Source organism: Trichechus manatus, unplaced genomic scaffold (genome assembly GCF_000243295.1).
Source record: "Trichechus manatus latirostris isolate Lorelei unplaced genomic scaffold, TriManLat1.0 scaffold00099, whole genome shotgun sequence".
Classification (NCBI taxonomy): Eukaryota; Metazoa; Chordata; class Mammalia; order Sirenia; family Trichechidae; genus Trichechus; species Trichechus manatus.
Window position 1 is genome coordinate 7,241,224 of NW_004444035.1, and position 20,548 is coordinate 7,261,771.

Here is a 20,548-nt window from a genome sequence, read left to right on the forward strand (position 1 = left end):
GGCAAGTATCTAGGCCCCCAAATCACACACTTGGATTTGCTACCATTGAGTTTCTGCAACTAGGGAAGCTTCGGCTAGCCACGGACGTAGGGACATCTTTTTCAGGTGCGAATCAGCTTTGTGCTCCCCAAGCTCCAGGTCGTACGTGGGATAAGGCTCAGGTCCTAAGAATTTATAGCTATGTCAGCATGACTCTGCAATACAAAGTGAGTGTGGAAGCCAACGGGCCCTACCAGAAAGGACATGAGCTGGGAATCAGACGAAGTGGTTCAAGTCCGCGCCCGCACCCCTACCTCTTGACTTTGTGTGTGTGGTAGGGGTGAGGAGGATGGAAACAGCAAGTTACTCAATTACTCTGAGTCTCAAATTAGTTAACTGATAATGAATTCCTTCTTTTTTGCATAAAATATACGTGAGGGATAGATTTTAAACATAAGATTTATTCAACAAGATGAAAATGAAATAGATCAAGAAATAAGGGTGAAGGGAAAATGGGAATAAAAGTTAAGATATAGCTAGAGTTTATTTTAGGACACAGTAATCTCAGTTTCCTTATTGCTTCCATGAGGCCAGGACTCCCCGACCCCTAATAACGACCCGGTATATGGTGGTCATTGTCATTGCAGGTGTGTACAACTGTCACTGCCAAGATGTATCTGTTTACATTTTACACTTAGTTTTTAATTCTACTGAGGTTCTCCCAAGAAGACCAGCTACAAGAAATTAATGGATTTTGAAATAAGGATGGACTGAACAGGATCAGTGAGCTGTCTTGATGGATAATAGATAAAGTGCAGTCTGGACTAGAAGCAGTTTCTCTGAGGCCAGTATACAGAAGCAAACTTTATAGATGGAAGAAATACACAATGTGATCACAGGAAAATGTAAGCAGTCAGGAAGGCATTAGTGGGAGAGGTAGGAGACATCAGGATGATTTTTGGTTTTGTCGCTATTGTTTTCATTATTATTATTATTTACTGACTCACTGATATGGGTTAAGCACTTAATTCTCTAGAGGAAGAAAGAACTTGTTTTCCTTATTCTATAGGTGAGGATAGTGAATCTTAGTGAGGTTAAAAGTGCCGCAAATCGCGTAAGATTCAAGCTCAATGTTTGTTTTAAAGTGCCTCTTAACCAAGACACTGTCTACATTATTTTTGTTGTTGGTGTTCTTAGTTACCATCAAGTCAATACCAACTCATGGTGACCCCATGTGTGCAGAGTAGAAGTGCTCCGTAGGATTTTCAAGGCTGTCACCTTTTGGAAGCAGATCGCCAGGCCTGTCTTCCAAAGCGTATCTGGGTGGGTTCGAACCACCAACCTTTTGGCTAGTAGTTGAGAGCTTAACCGTTTATACTACCCAGGGACTCCTGTATATTATTAACAGGTCTAAATAAACTCTGCAACCAGTGCTAGCCTGCTCGAGTGTAATGCATAGAACAGAGGTACAAGCACTTTATAATATGACCAGTTCTAGCACAGGATTAGATATAGAATGACTTTTGCTGCTAACAGGTGACGTGGGGAACTTCAACAATTACAAATTCATCATTTCCAGGCTATTTCTAAAAATAAAAAAGCAATAACAATTATAATGACATGCTTGATATAGATATTTTGTAAAAACTATGAATGATAATATCTTAGGAAACTTTACTATGCTTATTGATTCTTAATATTAAAAAAAAAATCCAAACCCTTTGCTGTCGAATCAATTCCAACTCATAGTGTCCCTATAGGGAAGAGTAGAACTGCCCCATAGGGTTTCCAAGACTGTAATGTTTATGGAAGTAGACTGCCACATCTTTCTCCTGCAGAGTGTCTAATGGGTTTGAACTGCTGAGCTTTTGGTTAGCAGCCAAGCGCTTAACCACTGCACCACCAGGGCTCCGATTCTTAATATACCGTCTAGAAATTGATATGTAAACATGGCTTCATAACAGTCCCCTAGACATATCCCTTCCTCTTCCCACATTTGATAAATGTGTTGTCCGTAAGCCTCTCCTTCAGAGAACTTTGGAAACATTAGGGATATGACCTATGTTCAAGCTAAATTATTACTGAAGTTACTAGAGAAACTTGGTTTTCTTTCTCATTCTCTGATAACATTTAGCAGCAGGACTGAAGAGCAGCAAACCCTCCACAAAGCCTTCGTGTTCTGGCTTGTTTATACTGGTAATTTATTCTGTTTATCGCAGAGGAAAAATTTAGGGTATACGTAAACAGCAAAATTTTTAACCTAAGTCATGCTTAAATTCAGCATTAAGTTCAGTATCAGTCTATTAAAAAAAAAAGATGAACAGAGTTGCTATAAAACTATTTTGATCTGTCAAATTGGCATTTTCTTATTAAAATGATTTAGATTTTCCTTTTCTGTTTTGAACTGCATCCTCCAGGTTTTCAGTTCAGCAAGTCTTCATATTCATTTGTCCTCCTGAGGCACGCAGTATAAAATGTTTCTACCCTGGGTGTCCCCTCCTAGCCCGCCGTCACAAACGTTACCTGTGAGCGGCCGCTGTTTACTGAATTTGCTGCAGTGACACCTGATATCCAGTGGGGGGCAGAAGCACATGGAACCCTCCAGTCACTGTGATGCTCTCTTCAAGAGGTTCAAGCTTTGCAACCATACAATATACTTATTGTTGTTTAGAAGGACTCAGTTGAGGCAAAAAGTCTTTAAATAATCAGGGAGCATCTATAATGGTCCTGAGCAGGGTAGTAGACGCAATCTCAAAGTTAATCGGTGGCGCAGTGGTTAGGAGCTATCGCTACTAACCAAAAGGGCAAATCCAGCAGCCACTCCTTGGATACTCAATGGGGCAATTTTGCTCTGTCCTGTAGGCTCTCTATGAGTCGGAATCGACTCGGCGGCAACGAGTTTGGTTTTTATTTTGTATCTACCCTAATCAAAATACAAAGCCACAATTTGTAAGAGCTGTCAGAATCTGTAGAAGTCCACCACCTATACTGTAAAGACAGAAAAGTATTTCTTGCTCCAAATTCAACTCCACCTGTTAGAGTTGGTAAATATTTGGAAGACAGTATATCCAGATTTCTACACATCTTAATGAGATATTGAATCTTTTTGACAAGGTGACTTTATTTCCTTTATGTGCTGGGAAAATGTGAATAAAAGAATTGCGGAATGTCATTTTTTATTCAACATCACTTCATAGCCTTCATTTCAAATGAAAAATACAAAATTGGCTGAAATGATCCAATTTTAAGCAACTCTGCTTTTTTGACTTACGTATTTTTCTGAAAGTTTTCAGCTATCTTTTAGGAGGAAAATATTATCAGAAACAGATGTCTGCCTTCAGGGAAATGTATTGATCCCCTTAATAACACAGATAGTAAATGGTAAATTGAATGCTCAGACTATAATTTATCTACAATTTGGAAAGAGTCAAAAGTCAAAAAATAAACACGCATGTATGTTTTTTGTTTCCCTGCAAAGCTGTAGGGAACCAACTACAGGAAAGAATTTCCAATCAAAAAAAAAAAAAAAAAAAAAATGCCATCAATTGATTCCAACTCATGGGTTTTCAGTGGCTGATTTTTCAGAAGTAGATCGCCAGAACTTTCTTTCAAGGCACCTCTGGATGGACTCCAGCCTTGAACCTTTTATTTAGCAGTTGAGTGGTTAACTGTTTGTAGATGCCTAATGGAAATTAAGTCACTCTTATGTAGAGATTTAAGAGCAAAAATGCTTGCAAATAGTAGTAAACACTTACAATACCAGCTTTTCACAAAAACATTCTTTGAAAAACATTGTTTTTTCAAAAACTATGAAGATGTTCAGAACAAATTGTTTAATATTCCGCTGTGTTTTTGAAACTCTGTGTGCTAAGTCCTCCACTAGCAATTCAAAGCATATTCACATACTAAAATCTCTGAAATACCTGTTTCCCTTTATATTAGACACGATTTTCAGAATTTGTTTTCTTATTACACCCTTTTGGGGATATTATTGGTAACATTCTGCCAAAAACAAGTATTTCACAGAAAATAACTTGCGAAGCTCTGAACTGAACTCACCGTTGCGACTCTACTCACACTGCGTAGATGTAGCAGCCTGAGCTTAGACCTTGAGAATTGGTTCAGGTAGTGCATTTTGACATTTCTTCTAAAGCTTCTAGTCACTTGTTTCTTTGCTTCAAGTTATATCCTAAAAGTGGAAGCATTGTATTTATAAAAAAGGAGAAAAAACAAAAAAAGACCCTGATGTTCAATGTAGGACATGTATCTTCTTATTTGAGTTAGGGAAGACTTTCTGCTTGGGGATTGTTCTTGTTCATAAACATGCCTTTGGGGATATGGCTTATGTTTTAGTTACCTAGCGCTGCTATAGGTAACTAAGCCAGTGGGTGGCTTTAATGGACAGATATATATTTTCTCACAGTTTAGGAGGCTAGAAGTCTGAATTCAGGGCACTGGATCTAGGGGAAGGCTCTCTCTCTCTTTCTCTCTTTGTCCGCTTTGGGGGAAGGTCCTTGTCACTTTCCAGCTTCTGTTTGTGGGTTTCTTTAGGATCATGCAGCCTGTATCTTCCTCTCCCTTTGTGCTTGCTTGCTTGCTTGATCTGCTCTTTCAGATCTCAAAAGAGAATGACTTAAAACACACCCTACACTAATACTGCCACATTGATATAGCAAAGAAAACCCAACCCCAAATGGGATTCTAACCACTGGTACAGAGGTTAGGATGTACAACACATGTTTTGTGAGGACACAATTCAATCCATAATAGATTAAATTAGATCCTCTGGTAGTTTCTTGACCATGCAGTTTAGTTTATGCTTTAAGGTTTTAAATCAACAAATTATCGGAAGTTAAACAAACAAACAAAAATAGGACCCAATAACTATTACACAGCTGCCTTTAAATACTGTAGGTAATGAGATGACATTACTCATGGAAGTGAAGCTTTTCCAACCAATACCAGCATAATTTGTTTTTAACTGTAAAGGGAAAAGAAGTGTAAACACAGATAATAAAGTTTGTTAAAAAAGGATGCTTAAATATTCATAGAATAGCCTTACAAAAGCAAATAGAGAATTAATTGGCCTCAGTCATTTGCCTTAATCAAGTATATTATAAATGTTCAACAGCACATACTTAAAAGATTAAGTGACAAATCTAATATCATAAGTATTATTAATTTTGTAGAATGATTTTATTTTCAAGGGTAATGTTAAATAACAGAAAATTGAAACAGATGCCTAATACAACATTTACAAGGAAAAATAGACTTTCAAGAAAAGTTAAATATGACGAATTATTAAGTGATTTCACACATTGATGTTGTCGTGGAGTAACTATCTGTACTCTGATTAAAGTAAAATTAAGAGATTTATTGAAAGTAAAGAGACAGCTGGAGCTGGGGATAGACTGAACTCCATCTGGTGGAATCCAGTAATCCAAGATGGTGACTCAACAGTGTTGTTTCATAAGGGGGAAACAAAAGACATGAAGTACAGTACTTGATCGGTATTTACAAACTTAGATGATTGAAAGCCATCAATTGATTGGTAATTATAGGCTTGTTGTTGTTACGGTTAGCTGCCGATGAGTCTGTTCTGACCCTTAGTGACCCCATGTACCACAGAATGAAACACTGCGCAGTCCTGCATCATCCTCACAATCATTGTTATGCTTGAGTCCATTGTTGCAGCCACTGTGTCCTCTTTTTCACTGACCCTCTACTTTACTAAGCATGATGTCCTTCTCCAGGGACTGGTCCCTCCTGATAACATGTCCAAAGTATGTGAGACGAAGTCTTGCCATCCTCCCTTCTAAGGAGCACTCTGGCTGTACTTCTTCCAAGACAGACTTGTTTGTTCTTCTGGGGGTCCATGGTATATTCAGCATTCTTCGCCAACACCATAATTCAAAGGCATCAATTCTTCTTCCGTCTTTCTTATACATTGTCCAGCTTTCACATGCATATGAGGCACTTGAAAACACCATGGCTTGGGTCAGGAGCACCTTAGTCCTTAAAGTGACTTCTTCGCTTTTTAATAGGTTAAAGAGTTCTTTTGCAGCAGATTTGCCGGGTGCAATGTGTTGTTTGATTTCTTGACTGCTGCTTCCATGGACATTGATTGTGGTTCCAAGTTAAATGAAATTCTTGACAATTTCAATAGTTTCCCCATTTATTATAGGCTTAGGGCATTGAAAGACTACTCAGTTAGTAGTAGATCATTTTAGGGTGAGACTTCTGTGGCGGGAATTCGTGAAAGACTGGACTTCTGTAGCGCAGAAGCTGGTAAGGCGATTGGCTTAAAGGGATATGTATGTCTCTTAGATTTGTTACAATGCAGTGATATAAGGCTATGTGACGGGGTGGGGGGGTCACAGGGTAGTTATGTCATCATTTCTGGACATTCTTCTCTCAGGGGAGTTGCACTGTAGTTACAGCATCATTGCCCAACATTTCTCAGTTTCATGATTATGTCTGCACGGAAAATGGCTGTTGCTCCGTGAACAGCGAACTAGCCTTAGAGGAGTCGCACTCACACCTCAAGTCGGAGACTTCAGATCTTCTCAGGTACCTCAAATTTTAAAATTCCTTTACACAATATGAAGTATTTTTTTTAAAAAAAAATTTGAAATTAAGTACCTAATTAGGTTCTTTTCCTGCTCAGAGCAAATAAATCTCAACCACTAATATCCTTTGATATGGTCTGATCTTATATCTTCATTTTCTGCGAAGCCTTATTTTTTATTTTGCTGTTGTTATCATTGTTGTTAAAATAAATGAACATTATTCATAAGTAAGAGAAAAGAGTAAAAGACATCATCATGCTGGGATTATGTGGCAATATTTTTTTTTCCTACAAGTGAGATATCACAAAGGACTTTTACTGCAGCATTTGAGAAAAAACTGAGCTAGAAAAGGTCCAGAGAAGAGTTCCTAAAAGAATCAAGAGGAAGGACAGCAATATAAGGAGAGTCTAAGATAAACAGACTTTTCCAGCATGAAAAGACCAACGCTGAGGAGGGACTTTGCATTCCGCTGCTAAGCAAAAGATGGGCAGTTCGAATCCACCAGCCACTCCCTAGAAACCTTATGGGGCAGTTCTACTCTGTCCTATAGGGTGGCTATGAGTGGGAATCGACTTGGTGGCAGTGGGTTTCGTTTTTTGGTATATAATCACGGAGAGTATAGATAAGGAGGACATGGCTTATTTACCGAATGGCTAGTACTCTTATTATATTTATAAATCTAAGAAGTAGAACTTGATTAATAAAATATACAAAAACAGGTTGGAAAAATTTGTGAATGACATCATGAGGAGATTATTAGGGGAGTTAGAAATGTTAGGAATACTCTAATTTTTTCATGTCAAAATTTTATGAAAGGTTTAGCAATGGTGAGCACATAAACAGGGTCTCAAAAAATAAAAGAAAGAAAAGAGGGAGGGAGGGGAAGGAGGTAGGGAGGGGAAGGAGGGAGGAAGGAAGGAAGGGAAAAGCTCTGCTTTGTAGCATTTGCTGATTTGTATGGTGTACCCACTATGGCTGATTTTAAGCTACCAGTAGTTTAACAACAAGCTTCCAAAATTCCTGAATATTTAGCAACTGGATTTCACAAGCCTTTAAATAAACTTCTTATACCACATTTTTACAAAGTCTATGAACAAAGTCACTGTCAGAGAGAAGACTGTTCTGGTAGACTATTAGTCTGAGCCACCAATGGGGAAGAAACCCATACTACTCCTTTAATTTAGCATAATTACATTAAGATATAGTTTAAAAGTTTGATTTCTCAGGTCTTCTCTCCCATTTATGTAAGTGTTTCATTTGGTTTCCATCCACCCCTTAATTTATATCCTGTTACATCACCATAGGGCATGTGATGTGAGCTGTAGAGAAGACTTGGTGGAAGAGTAGATTGAGGCTGAGGACTCCATGATCTGATGATATATTCCTATGTGGACAATGCAGAGCAGTGTGCGAGGGCAGACAGATATTACATACATATTATCTTTAGGGAGCCCTGGTGGTATAGTGGTTGAGAACTCACTTGCTAACCAAGAGATCAGCAGTTCGAATCCACTAGTCCTCCTTGGAAACTCCTCTGTCCTGTAGGGTCACTGTGAGTCGGAATCAACTCATTGGCAACGGGTTTTCAGTATCTTTAGGCGAGTAAAAGATGATGATGTGAGTATGAGGGATGCAGGGCCTCTAGTGTTCCCTTTCTATAATTACTGTTGAGTCTTTTCCTTTGTCTAACTGCACCCAAGCAAGCATGGTTATCGCTAAATAAATAGCAATGTTGGAAGAAACTATATGAAAAAATAATAGCAAGACAATGACTTGTAATTAACTGAGTTAGCAACTTCATCTGAGCAAAATGAACAATGTCCATGGGCTTTTTTGTAGTTCCTCCAATGCAATGAAAGAATTATGATTATACATTTGTTCTAGGAAGTGACTCGAAGGTGTTAAATTGCTTAGCTCTATTACAAATAAAAGACTTGCTTGGTAATTAACATCGAAGCTTGCATTTCATAAAAGGGTATTAGTTAACGGCGTGTCATAAAATAGGAAAGATTAAAAATGGAAAAGATGAAGAGCTAGTGATTCTTAAAGGCTAAGGCACATCTTTCACCCCTACCAAAACTACATTTATTCTTCTCACGATGTCTTGAGCCATTCACTGTGCCAGCTCCATGGCTGGCTTTGTGGGAGAAGCAGGAGTCTGGCCCTTGGTAATGTATGTGGTGAACAGAGATGGTTCCAGTTAGAGGACTAGGGAACTTGTTCTTCTTTGGGGGGAAAAAAAAATCTTTCATTGATGATAATTTGCTTTCAGTTAAGTATAGCTTCTTGTATTTATTGACCTAGTCCATAGATACTAAAGAGTACATAATGCTTATATAGATACTCCCCAGTCTTGCAGAAATCAGTATTTCCTGTGGTCAAAGTGTAAAAAGGACCTAGTGTATTTATGATTTCACTTTATTTAGGCATATGAATAAGATGCCATCTGATTTTACATGCAAGATGTATCTGAAACTTCCTGAGGCACAGTGTTTATTTTAAGGCACTTGGTAATAACTTAATTCATCATTATTATTTATTATTAATAATTATTCAAATATTTGGGAATAAATCTTGCAACTTCCTAAGTGTACTTACAGATCACATTTTGAAAAAGAGTTGATAACTTTGTTGTGAGACTGTAAGCTTTCCTTGGGCAGAAATCAGTGCATTCACCTTTACTATTCCCTGGTGGCATAGTGATTAAAAGTATGGCTGCTAACCAAAAGGTTGCCAGTTCTAATCCACCAGGCGCTCCTTGGAAACCCTAGGGGGCAGTTCTGCTCTGTCCTGTAGGGTTGCTATGGTCAGAATTGACTCAATGACAATGGGTTTGGTTTTCTTGGTTTACACAATGGTTGGCTCAAAGTAAACCATTGCCATCCAGGGGATTCTGACTCATAATGACCCTATAGGACAGAGTAGAACTGCCCCATAGGGTTTCCATGGAACAGCTGGTGGATTCCAACTGCTGACCTTTTGGTTAGCAGCCATAGCTCTCAACCACTGTGCCACCAGGGCTCCTGGCACAAAGTATATGCCCAGTAAATGATTCTAAAATGGATAGGGATATGTTAAGAAATATATGGATAATAAAACATTATCTTAACTGGATAGATTTAGTAATGATTTTGTCACTTAGGTCTTTTCTATAGAAACCAGGTTATGAATATTCAGAAAACATAAGAAATGTGACCTTAACGTAGCACGCATAATTTTGAATATAATTACTGCTTACAATGCTTACAACTACTCACAGCATTTGATGGTGGTAGAAAATATTTTCATGTGTGTTGACAAGACCGCATTATATCATTTATTCTTTAAACCAAAGACACTGAAAGGGATTGAAGTAAAGTAACCAGGAATAATTTAACTGAAGTTAAATATTTCTTTTAAACTGTGACTGTCAGCCTCCTGAGATGAGACACATTTCCCAGAACAGTTTAACTGAGTGCAGTTTAGCTTAAACATTTTCTTTCCTTCCTTAGTGTTTATTTACTGTCTGTACAGTACAGTTCCTTTTTGTGTTTGCTATAAAATCACAACACTCGCTCAGTAACCATCAATGAGTTTATTAATCTTACTAATTTGTATGGGTTTTTCAGTGCGTTTATATTCCTTTCTCCACTTTGAGCACTCCATGTTTGTGGGGCTTTGAACAAAGTGTTGAGAATGCAGATCTGGTCCCCAGGGGTCCCTCCTGTTTTGTGGCTTACCCTACCCATACCTGTTGCCATCTAGTCGATTCTGACTCACTGTGACCCTACAGGACAGAGTAGAACTGGAGCATCTGGTGGATTCGAACTGCCAACATTTTGGTTAGCAGCTGTAGCTCTTAACCACCACGCCACCAGTGTTTTCACCAAGTTCGAGTATTACGGTACACTGTTCCGCCACTTCACCCCCACATCACCACCATGCTGCACAGACTTAGCCTTCTCAGCACCCCAGGAGCCTCCCGAAGTGTCAAGGGCAGAGTAGAGGGGTCCGCCCAGCACATTCCTTTAGAAATTGCCAGAACCTCCAGAGAAAGATGGGCCTGTCTCTAATGTCATTTCAGATAACACCAAAATCCACCAAAAGGTGGTGTCTGATGATTACAAGGAGAGATGAGAACAGTTTGTGCTTTTAGGCACTTAGTCTACAGGATGCATCAGCAGTGTCATTTTGAAAATACCAAGATGACTAAATACATGTATATGTATATATGCATACGTGGGAGTATATTTATCTGACTTGGTAAAACAAGCTCCCATGGTGGCTGTCTGTCAGAGCAGGAGCAGCACAGCCTGCGTTCTCCTGCTAACAGCTGAGGACACAGAGGACACACTGTGGAGGGGCACCGCCTGCCCCCCACGTTCTTTCCAGGCCATAGCTACGAGTTTTCTAAGGCACAGCAGCTTCCTGCAAAGTGAGTTACACTTAATCTGTGTGTTTTTACAAGCAAGTCGAAGGAAGAACTGTCTTTTTTTAAAAACGTATCTCTGAATTTATGTGAACGAATCACTGTGGGCTAAACACTTTCACACCTTAAATTTTAAATGATGCTGTTCTATGCGTGGCTTGTGATCAAGTACCTTTCTCAGGTAAAACGGATCATTTCCTTATCATGTTATTTCTTTTTTCACTTATAAATTTCTTATAAATTCCTTCAAGTCCTTACAGATTTTATTCTGAAGGTGTGAGATGAGAGGTTTAGCCATCTTGGGCAAACATTAGGGGAGAAACAATTTGAATTTAATTTCTAGATTTTTGGCTAAAAACAGAGATTATGAATTAATTTTAAGATAATAGAGCCAAGACAATAACTTGTAGTGCAAAGACTGTAAGCGGGAACTGTGGCAGCTTTGGAAGGAAGTCTTGAAGGGCCTAGGGAGTTGTATCTGGGTGTTGCTGTGTGTGTGCCCACACAGGGGCAGGCAGCGGGAGTGGGAGACAAAGCTACTGGGCCTGGGGAGGAAGTCCGGCTATCTGGGTCACGTAGACAGAAAGCTCGCTGACGGTGTGAATCTGGACTTAGGTAGGAGTGACTGTATTTGAAAGGATTACCACAAGAAGAGGTAGTGGGACTCTTGCAATAGGGCAAGGGGGACTGTTGCAATAGGGACAATCGTCTGAGATCTACAAGTGTCTCAAGGGTTAGGCACAAAGGGGTTTTCTTCTTCTATAGGGAGGAGTTGTAAAATGGTGTGGGGGCAGCGTCTGACCTTCTCCAGCTTCACAAGGGTGAAGGGGAATCAAGATCAACAGCCCAAGGCTGATTCCTACGAGGCAAGGATCAGACAGGCCTCTCTTCTCCACCATTTTTACCAACTGACACCAACCGTCCCTCCCACAGCACTCTCTGCTTCTCTGGTGGGTTCGATAATTCATTGCAATGGCCACACAGAACTCACAGACCACACTCACAGTTATGGGGTTTATTAGAGAAGTAACAGTTACAGTTCAGGCTCAGGAACACTCAGGATACAGTTCTTCCATCCGGACAGCCTCTCCCCAGCTGTGCTCACAGGCACGCCTCTCCCTGGCCCTCAGTCTCTGCCCAAAGGCACTTGGCTTTCTCTCTCCATGGGCCAGGAAGCCCACCATGCTGTCTCCTGCTGTTGGGTCTCTCCTGCTGGTCTCTCCTTCCTTGGTGGTGGTGGGCTCCTCCTCTCTGCTCTGGAATTGGCTCTCTTTTAAGGCAAAACTGACTAATCCCCTTGATAGGCCACAAATACCCTATCACACAATCACCTGTGTGGAAGTTACAAGACCATGCCTAGAAAGACCACACAGAAAAGTTATTAATCACACCACAGGAGTAAACAAGACTAGAAAGAACTGGGTTTGAGGAAGTGGGCTGAGTGATGGTAATATGATCCAGTAGTAGATCAGAGAATGTTTTACTCTGAGGTCAGCCTATTCTCCAAAGACATCATTAAGGAATGATTGTATACTGTCTAGGACTGAGCTAGGTCAAAGTTCGGGGGCCTGGGGGAAGGAGAGAAGCTCAACCAAAGTTTGGTTTAACAAACATTTTGTTCTGATGGTTCACTGGGGACAAAACAGTTCTGCTAATCATTCGTGACCCCAAGAAGAGAAATTTAGAGAGTCTGTGTGTGGCCTTATGAAAGGTAAACAACAGGGCATCCATCAATCTTCTCTAAGTCATTGGGAAGGAGTGTTTCTTTGCTGTAAGCTGCCTCCTGAAACATGAAGGGTGGGGAGATTTGGTTAACCATAACTGTTTTCCAGGATCACAGGACTTGGGTAAAATCCATCATCTTATTGGCAATGAGAGGTAGTGCCCAGCAGTGGTCAGTGTCTGAGAGCTCCAGGAAGTAATCAAAAGGTTTTCAGAGATGGTGAAAGCGTAGTGATGGGGTCCCCGAGCAGATGGCTGCTGAAGCCCAGCAGGCTGGCAGGCCTACACAGGTCTGTGTAAGGAATCTTTTATCACCAGCAGTTGGGTCTCAGGCTAGGATTCAGACATCAGATTTCATTCCTCAGAGGCAGAGTGTTGTGAATAAGATGGGGGCTCCAAATATCAAAGCATACAGGTGGGCCCTGGTTTCTGGAGTAGGAAAGCAATTCCAGTTCGAGTAACCAAAACACCAACAGGGCTGAATTAACAAGTTGGGGAGAGGCTGGAGATCATTGAAAACTTCCCAGCAATGGATGAGATTGACCCTAGACTCTGGAACTTACAAGTGATTCAGCTCTTGTGGTACGGGGGTGGTGCAGGGAAAGAGAACAGGCAGAACCCGGCATACAATAACTTGAAAAAAGGATTTCTTAAAGAAAACCAATTTATTTTCAACCTGAATAATAGCCTACTGGATCACGAACCTCTATCAGTTCCATAGTATGTACTTAGGATTTTCTTTTTGTTTTATAGGTCAGCATCCTGAGTCTCATATGGGAAAAGCATAGTTAAATTTAGGTAGGAAATGGAATATAAATAGCTATATTAAAGGATTGTGAGGTTTGAAAAATTACATGTCAAAACTGAAAATGTAAAAGTGAGGTTCTTTTGGGTTTCTCTAGTTTTAAATTTCTTTTCTATTTCTCCTCCACTGATAACATTAGTGTTGAATATTGAATTCTTTTTCTACATGTTGAGTACAGCTTCTATATGCAGTATGTGAGACGTTTATAAATGATTTGCATGTGGTTTACTATTTACTTTCCTCTAGGTTATCTTAAATTCATTTAAAAATCCATACAGTGCTAATAATATACAAATATAAATGCTGTGTGAGACTGGCTAGAAAAAAATCCTGTTTTATTTTATTAATTCATAAGAATATTTGTAGTAATTTTATGTTTGGGAAGAGAGCATATAGTTTTCCTGACTCTTTATAATACAATCCCCAGGGATGAATTCAAATGTTGCAATCACCTCACAACTGCTCTCTATCTGGTCTAGTAAGCCTTGGGTTATTTTATTCAAATTTCCTAATGTTTATTCAGGGTGCAGAGTGGTACTTAACAAGATTTCTCTGCTGAATGCTGCCTGATACCACTTAGTTAAAACTGTGCTGTAACACTTACCCTGGTATGCTTTATTTTTGGAGGAATATATATGTTTCTGCTTCTCCCAAACAGTGTAAGAAGGTTGTACTTTGTACATCTTTGTCTACTGTATAGTTCTTAAAATGATGTTTCATTCATGATGAGAATTCAGTATGTTTGTTGATTTAAATATGAAGTAAACCTTGACCTGGCTTCAGTTCCTGGCCAGTGTACCCCATGCGCATTTTGTGTGTTGCTGTGATGCTGAATAGGCTCCAGAGAGCTTTCAGACTGATGAAGTAGGAAGACAGCCATGGTAATCTATTTCCAAAAATAGGGCAACGCTTCTTTTCATTGTGCATGGGGTCACCATGAGTTTGGGGGTGCCTCTACAGCAGCCGAGACCAAAAAGTAAATTTTAAAAAAGAGCGCTATTCTTTTTAACTCTTATGCATTCTAATAACATTCAAAAAAATACAGAATGCAATGCTTAGGATGCTTCTAGAGATATGTACGGGTTGTCAAAGAAATGCTGAAGGGTTCCCTCCCTTAGAACCTGAGCCCAGCCAACTCTCTGGTCTCCCTGCTCCTGTATGTCTCCAGTCTCTCCCACAGTATTCATTCCAAAGAACTTCCAAGAACAGGAGCCTCTCTCCTCTAATACCATCTCTTCATTTCCTCCCACTTGTGCCCTAAGCTTCAGTCTTCCTTAGCCGCTGGCAGATTCCCGAATGAGCCATGATACTCAAGCCTCTATGCCTTGTGCAGACTCTTCACCTCTTCCTGTCATGCGCTTCTCATCTTGTTTCCTGGTGAACATCCACTGACCACTGGGTGTCCCTGTGACTGTCTCGCACAGAGTCTGCCCTCATTATACCTTGTCGTTACCTCCATTATAATTTCAATCCCTTGACACTACATGTATCTATTCTTGTGTCTACCTACCCCACTGCACCAAGAACTCTTTGCAGAGAGGGGGTCCAGTCTGACCCATGTTTCTGTTCCCAGTGCTTTGCCTTGCACAGTGCCCGGCAGATAGATGAGCAGTGAGTGCTTGCTGAATTAATTAATGCGAAGTGTATGTTTCACTAATTTCTTCTTATGTGGAATAACGGGCAGATTTTAGTAAACCAATGCACTTGGAAATTATTCTTAAGTAGTATCAGATCTATGCAGATATTAAATCCTATACATTTGACACTTTTACTGTTATGTATGTAAAAACTGTAAGTATTCTTGTATCACTAGCACTATGTTAACTCATTTACTTTAGTCAATCATCACACTTTTTTTTAGTATCAGATTATAGTACAAGCATTGTAGACATAGGATACCATGGTAATGAATAAGAAAACATCAAATATGACTTTATATGTGTGCGTGTATATAAAATTTATACATAAGTATACATATCTATCTATCGTCTATCTATATATCTATCTATCTACTTATATCACTGAGATACTTTCAGAATATATCAAAGGATATGAAAAGATATAGCAAATTAAAATGTGGTATTTGGCATTTGTCTATTACCAAACAAAAAAACCAAACCCACTGCTGTCAAGTCGATTCCAACTCATAGTGACACTATAGGACAGAGTAGAACTGCCCCATAGAGTTTCCAAGGAGCACCTGGTGGATTTGAACTGCTGACCTTTTGGTTAGCAGACATAGCTCTTAACCACTATACTACCAGGGTTTTCGTTTATCTGTTATAAGCCTGTAAATCAAAAATATGTAAGAAAACCTGATGGTGGCATAGAGAAGAGAATAATTAGTTCTTGGAAGGATCAGAGAAGTTTGCACAAAAGAAGAAATTTTTAATTTAGGCCTTTGATGATGAGTAAGATTTTTGCCAGCGGAAGATGGCATTCTAGGCAGAAAAAATAGCACAAGCAATAGCAAACTGGTTTGAATATGTTGGGTCTATTTGGAACCCTGGCGCTCAGGTGGGCAGGGCTGTGGTCCCATGTAGATGAGGGGAGATAAGTGTGGAAAGACAGAGAGAACCAATTCTTTGAGAATCACACACCGAAAAACATAGCAATTATATTAAAATATTCTTTTCTTATTCAGTCTTAAATAAAGTGTTATTCTTCTTTTTTAATGGAACCATCCTTCATTTTATAGAAAGGTATTCCTAAAGAAGGAATTAATGGATTTCATAGAAAAAAGTATTTGCCACATAAGAAAGATGCTAAGATAAATGGGTCAATTTTCATAGAATGAATATAAATCTGTGCATATTCTTCTTATTTTAGCATTGTAATTATTTTCTATAATGTGCATAAAATCCAAAGTTTTAAATATTTAAATATTTCCTCTACTTTTTAGATGCATAGTGTTTTTTTAATAATTCATTGACATAATGTATTATGGCATGAAATTAAATTTTCTACTGATTTCTTCTAGAAGCAAAATTTATGGACTTTTTTTCATGTAAATGTAGACTTTTTTTTTTTTTTTTTAAAAGCATCATAATTGCATTCTTTTGCTCATGGAATCAACAAATACAGGCTAAAAATGCCATCATATTGTTGGATGTTATTTTCCCCCTTTGGCATTTCTTGCCAGTGCTCGGCCCTCATAATAATTTAAAAAATGGGGTTGGCATGGGAGCAACTGCACAACCACAGAACTAGTCAGTATTGGCAGGAGAATCAAGAGCTTGGCTAATATTTTGGCACTTGCTTTTGCAATTGAAGAGCAACTCGTCAAATAAATAGACTATTCCAATATTTTGGGTTGAGAGAGTGCTTATTTTAAAGTTCTTTCTTATTTTAAGTTAAGCCATGTCTGTCCAGGGCTGGAAAAGCTACCCTGGCATTAGGAACATGATCTATCTCGTTCAGGACTGCAGGTCTTCAGAACCGAAATTAAAGTCAGCTCCAGCAGTGGGTTGCAGTGACTGATTTCAGTCATTAAGGTTCGTGGTCTAAATTCGTATGTCAATATGAATTTTTTTCTTGCCAAAGTTTATTTATTTCTCAAAGAGAAACACATTATTTTTCCTTCCTACCCTGGTAATATAGTTGCAAGAAGAAAGGCCTGCTTTCAAAGTATTGGAGCAGACTCACTCCTCTTGAAGATGGAAACCACAGCTATCACTGTTTGTTGCATGGATTTCTACAACACTCTCCCAACTGGTCGTCTGGTCGTACGCCTTAGTCTCCTCCATCCCACTCCTTCCCTCTATCACAGCCAGAGTATCATTGAAAATACAAATGTCATGAAATCTCTCCACTACTGAAAATCTGGCAGTGAATTTTGGAATATAAATGATAAACTTTTTAGTCAGGCTGCGACATCATTTTTGATCTGTAACATCTGCCTGTCCAGTCTCCTCTCTTTTTTCCCTTGCCCAGCCCAGCCCTTTCCTTTTCCCTGGAATGCCCTCTGCATCCCAGCCTTCGCTTTGTTAGCTTTACCTCATCCTTCAGTACTCACGTGGCACAGGTTGTCCTCCAGAAAGCCTCCTTTGCCCCTCTCAGCTGGGGAGAGGGATTGCTCCAGTGGATTTGCCGCAATGTTATGCGTATCACAGTGCATCTCCTGTTTTTTTCCTATCTCCACACATTGGGCAGGGACTACCAGGGTAGCTGTTTGGTTCATTCTTCTCCTTGTATCCTTCTTGTCACTTTGAATGTACTGACCAAGTATTTACTGAAAGGATGAGATAAGGTATATGAAAAGCAAAAGATGGTTAAGATATCAAGGTTCTCATCAAGTAACTGAAAAGTCTTGATCAAATTCTTTTAACTTCTCCTAGTCCGCCTCCATTTTCCCCACTGTAAAATCAGGTGTCTGGACCCCATAAATTCTATATCCCATCTGGTCTAAAACTCTATGATTTGATTTCATTATTAAGTGCAAAATTACCAAGTACTATGTTATCCTAGCAAACTATTACAAATAATATACAATGCAAAATATAGGAAAGAAAGAAACTACTAATCTATTAGGGGAAAGAAAGCATGCATCTGACAAACACCAAAGACTAAAAGGTATCCATCTTTATAAAACACGGAAGTCTTTATATTTGCCAAGGGAAGGGTGCTGAAGTGTGGTGTTATTGGTTGGTTTTATTTTAAGATATGTTCTTGGAAGCAAACTGAGGATGCTACGTGAAGTTAGAAAGTACCTTAAAGTGAGAAGGTAGTGTGAAAAATGATATCAGTGTCATGGCTACGAGCCCTTCATAGCAGCAGAAGAGCATTAAAACTTCGCAAAACAGGATTTTCCAGTTACAGAACAGTACCAGCGTGCTATTGGCTGACAAATATCTGCAAGTGGTGTTTTTGGGTCAGTTTACTTACACTGTAGCTATAGATACTGATTCAATACTAATCTCATTGAAAGTTCAGTTTCCAAATAATAAGAATAACCTTTCCATGGCATAACATTAGGAGCAGTATGTCCCATCTCTGCATTTTGGTTTCCCAGTCTTCAGTGGGCAAGCTTAGTTTTTTCACATACTCCTGAATCCTGTCATCCTTTTAGAGGTGATATTTAACAAGCAAGATCTGTACTGACTGGTACTGGTAACTAAGCTTACTTAGAGGGGTTTGATTTTTTAGTAGACTGAAGGAGTCAAGGCAGCAAATCTGGGATCATTTACAACTGGCCTTAATTGTTGAATGAGACAGGCATCTAACAGAGAGAGGCACACACTAGGCACTCAATTCATGTTATTTTTCGTCACTTCTTGTTCACCGCCTTCTCAGTCACAGTGTTGGGCCATTAAGATAGATGTGTTCTCAGGACTCAATTATCCGTGCTTATCCTTTCCTATCCATGACTTTCCAATCCAGAAAGATGTCCTATAGAAAACAAAGTATTTCAACTGCTTGAATAAGACATTTGAATTCATCTCTAATCATGACTGCAAGATGACTTTCTAAGATGGAGGGTTATTAGTTTCCTCTGTTTTCCCTAACAACTGACCCCGAAACGGGGAGCTTAAAATGATACAAATGTATTGTCTTGCAGCTCTGGAGTCTAGGAGTCCAGATTCCTGGTGTCAGCAGGGCTATGCTCTTTCCAAAAGCTCTGGGGAAAGATCCTTCCTCGTCTCTTCCAGCTTCTACCTCTGGGCGTTCCTTGGCTTGTGGAAGCAAGTCTGCCGTCTCTGCCTTCATATGGCTACCTTCCCTCCGTATCTCTTGCTGAGTGTCTTCTCAAAGACACCAGTCACATTGGATCAGGGCCCGCCATTATCCAGTGTGGCCTCGTGGTAGCTAATGACATCTACAAAGATTCTATTTCCAAATAAAGTCACATTTACAGGTAAAGGGGTTAGGACTTGAACATACCTTTTGGTGGACACAAATCAACCCAAGAAAGAGAGAAAATGAAAAAAAAATCTGCTTACCAAAATTTCACTGTATCTGAGAATGCCCTTCTTTTCCATTTCGCTTGTTTAAATCTCACACGTGATGTCAGATTTAAATTTAACAAACATGCTACAATTTGCATTAAGCCTTTCTTGGATTGCTCCCTGGGAAGAAACAGATTTCTGTGGTGGTTACTGTTGACATCTATTGCAGGTCATCTATCTACATTACAGGGTTTGTTTTTGATCAAGTACCTCCATAAAATGTTAGAGCTGAGAAGAAATTTGGAGTTATTTTATCCAATCACCAAATTTAAAAGATGGAACAATGTCAAAAAGGTCCATAAATTATAATTAATTGTCTATTTTTATATAAAATTTCTCACATTTTTGTATTACCTTATGTTATATTCCTGCCCATGAATTTATCTGCCACTTTCAACAACTCTGACTGGCTTGATAGATGCTCCAAAATCTCTACATATCTAACTGACGTTTATTTTCTGTAACCGCTTAAAAGTAAACCTCCGTTACAGTCAGGAGTTTTCTTTTGCTTCCTTGTTTTCCAGAATCTACTCTTCTTTACGCAAGGAGATTTTGGCACCATTTTCAGCACGATGCTACTGGACCTTATGTTGTCATCTTGGTTAAAACCATCTCCATTCATTTATTCTACATACTTACCTATTATTCAAGGCCCAAAGTGTTTCTTGAGACAAGTGTTACAGAGGTATTTCTTAATTACTGTAGTGTGAGATATTTTCCAACTCTTTATGCATTTATTTTTGGTATCATAAATTCCCATGTTATATGTACAGATTTGTTAGCTGTTTTCCTGCACTTATGTATTATTTCAACCAGCTACCATCAAGTCGACTCCGACTCATGTCGACCCGATGTGTGAGAGAGTAGAACTGTGCACCCTGAGGTTTTCAATGGCTGATGTTTTGGAAGTAGATCACCAGGCCTTTCTTCCAGGCACCTCTTGGTGGACTCGACCCTCTGATGTTTTGGTTAGCAGCTGAGCATGTTAACTATTTTCACCACACAACTGGATTAAAATAATTGCTTTCTAGATGGAGTAGATGTAGCACAGTTGCCTTGTGTGTGTTCGGTGACTGCTCTCTAAGATTTCTCAGTACCAAGGGGAATACTTTGCTACATG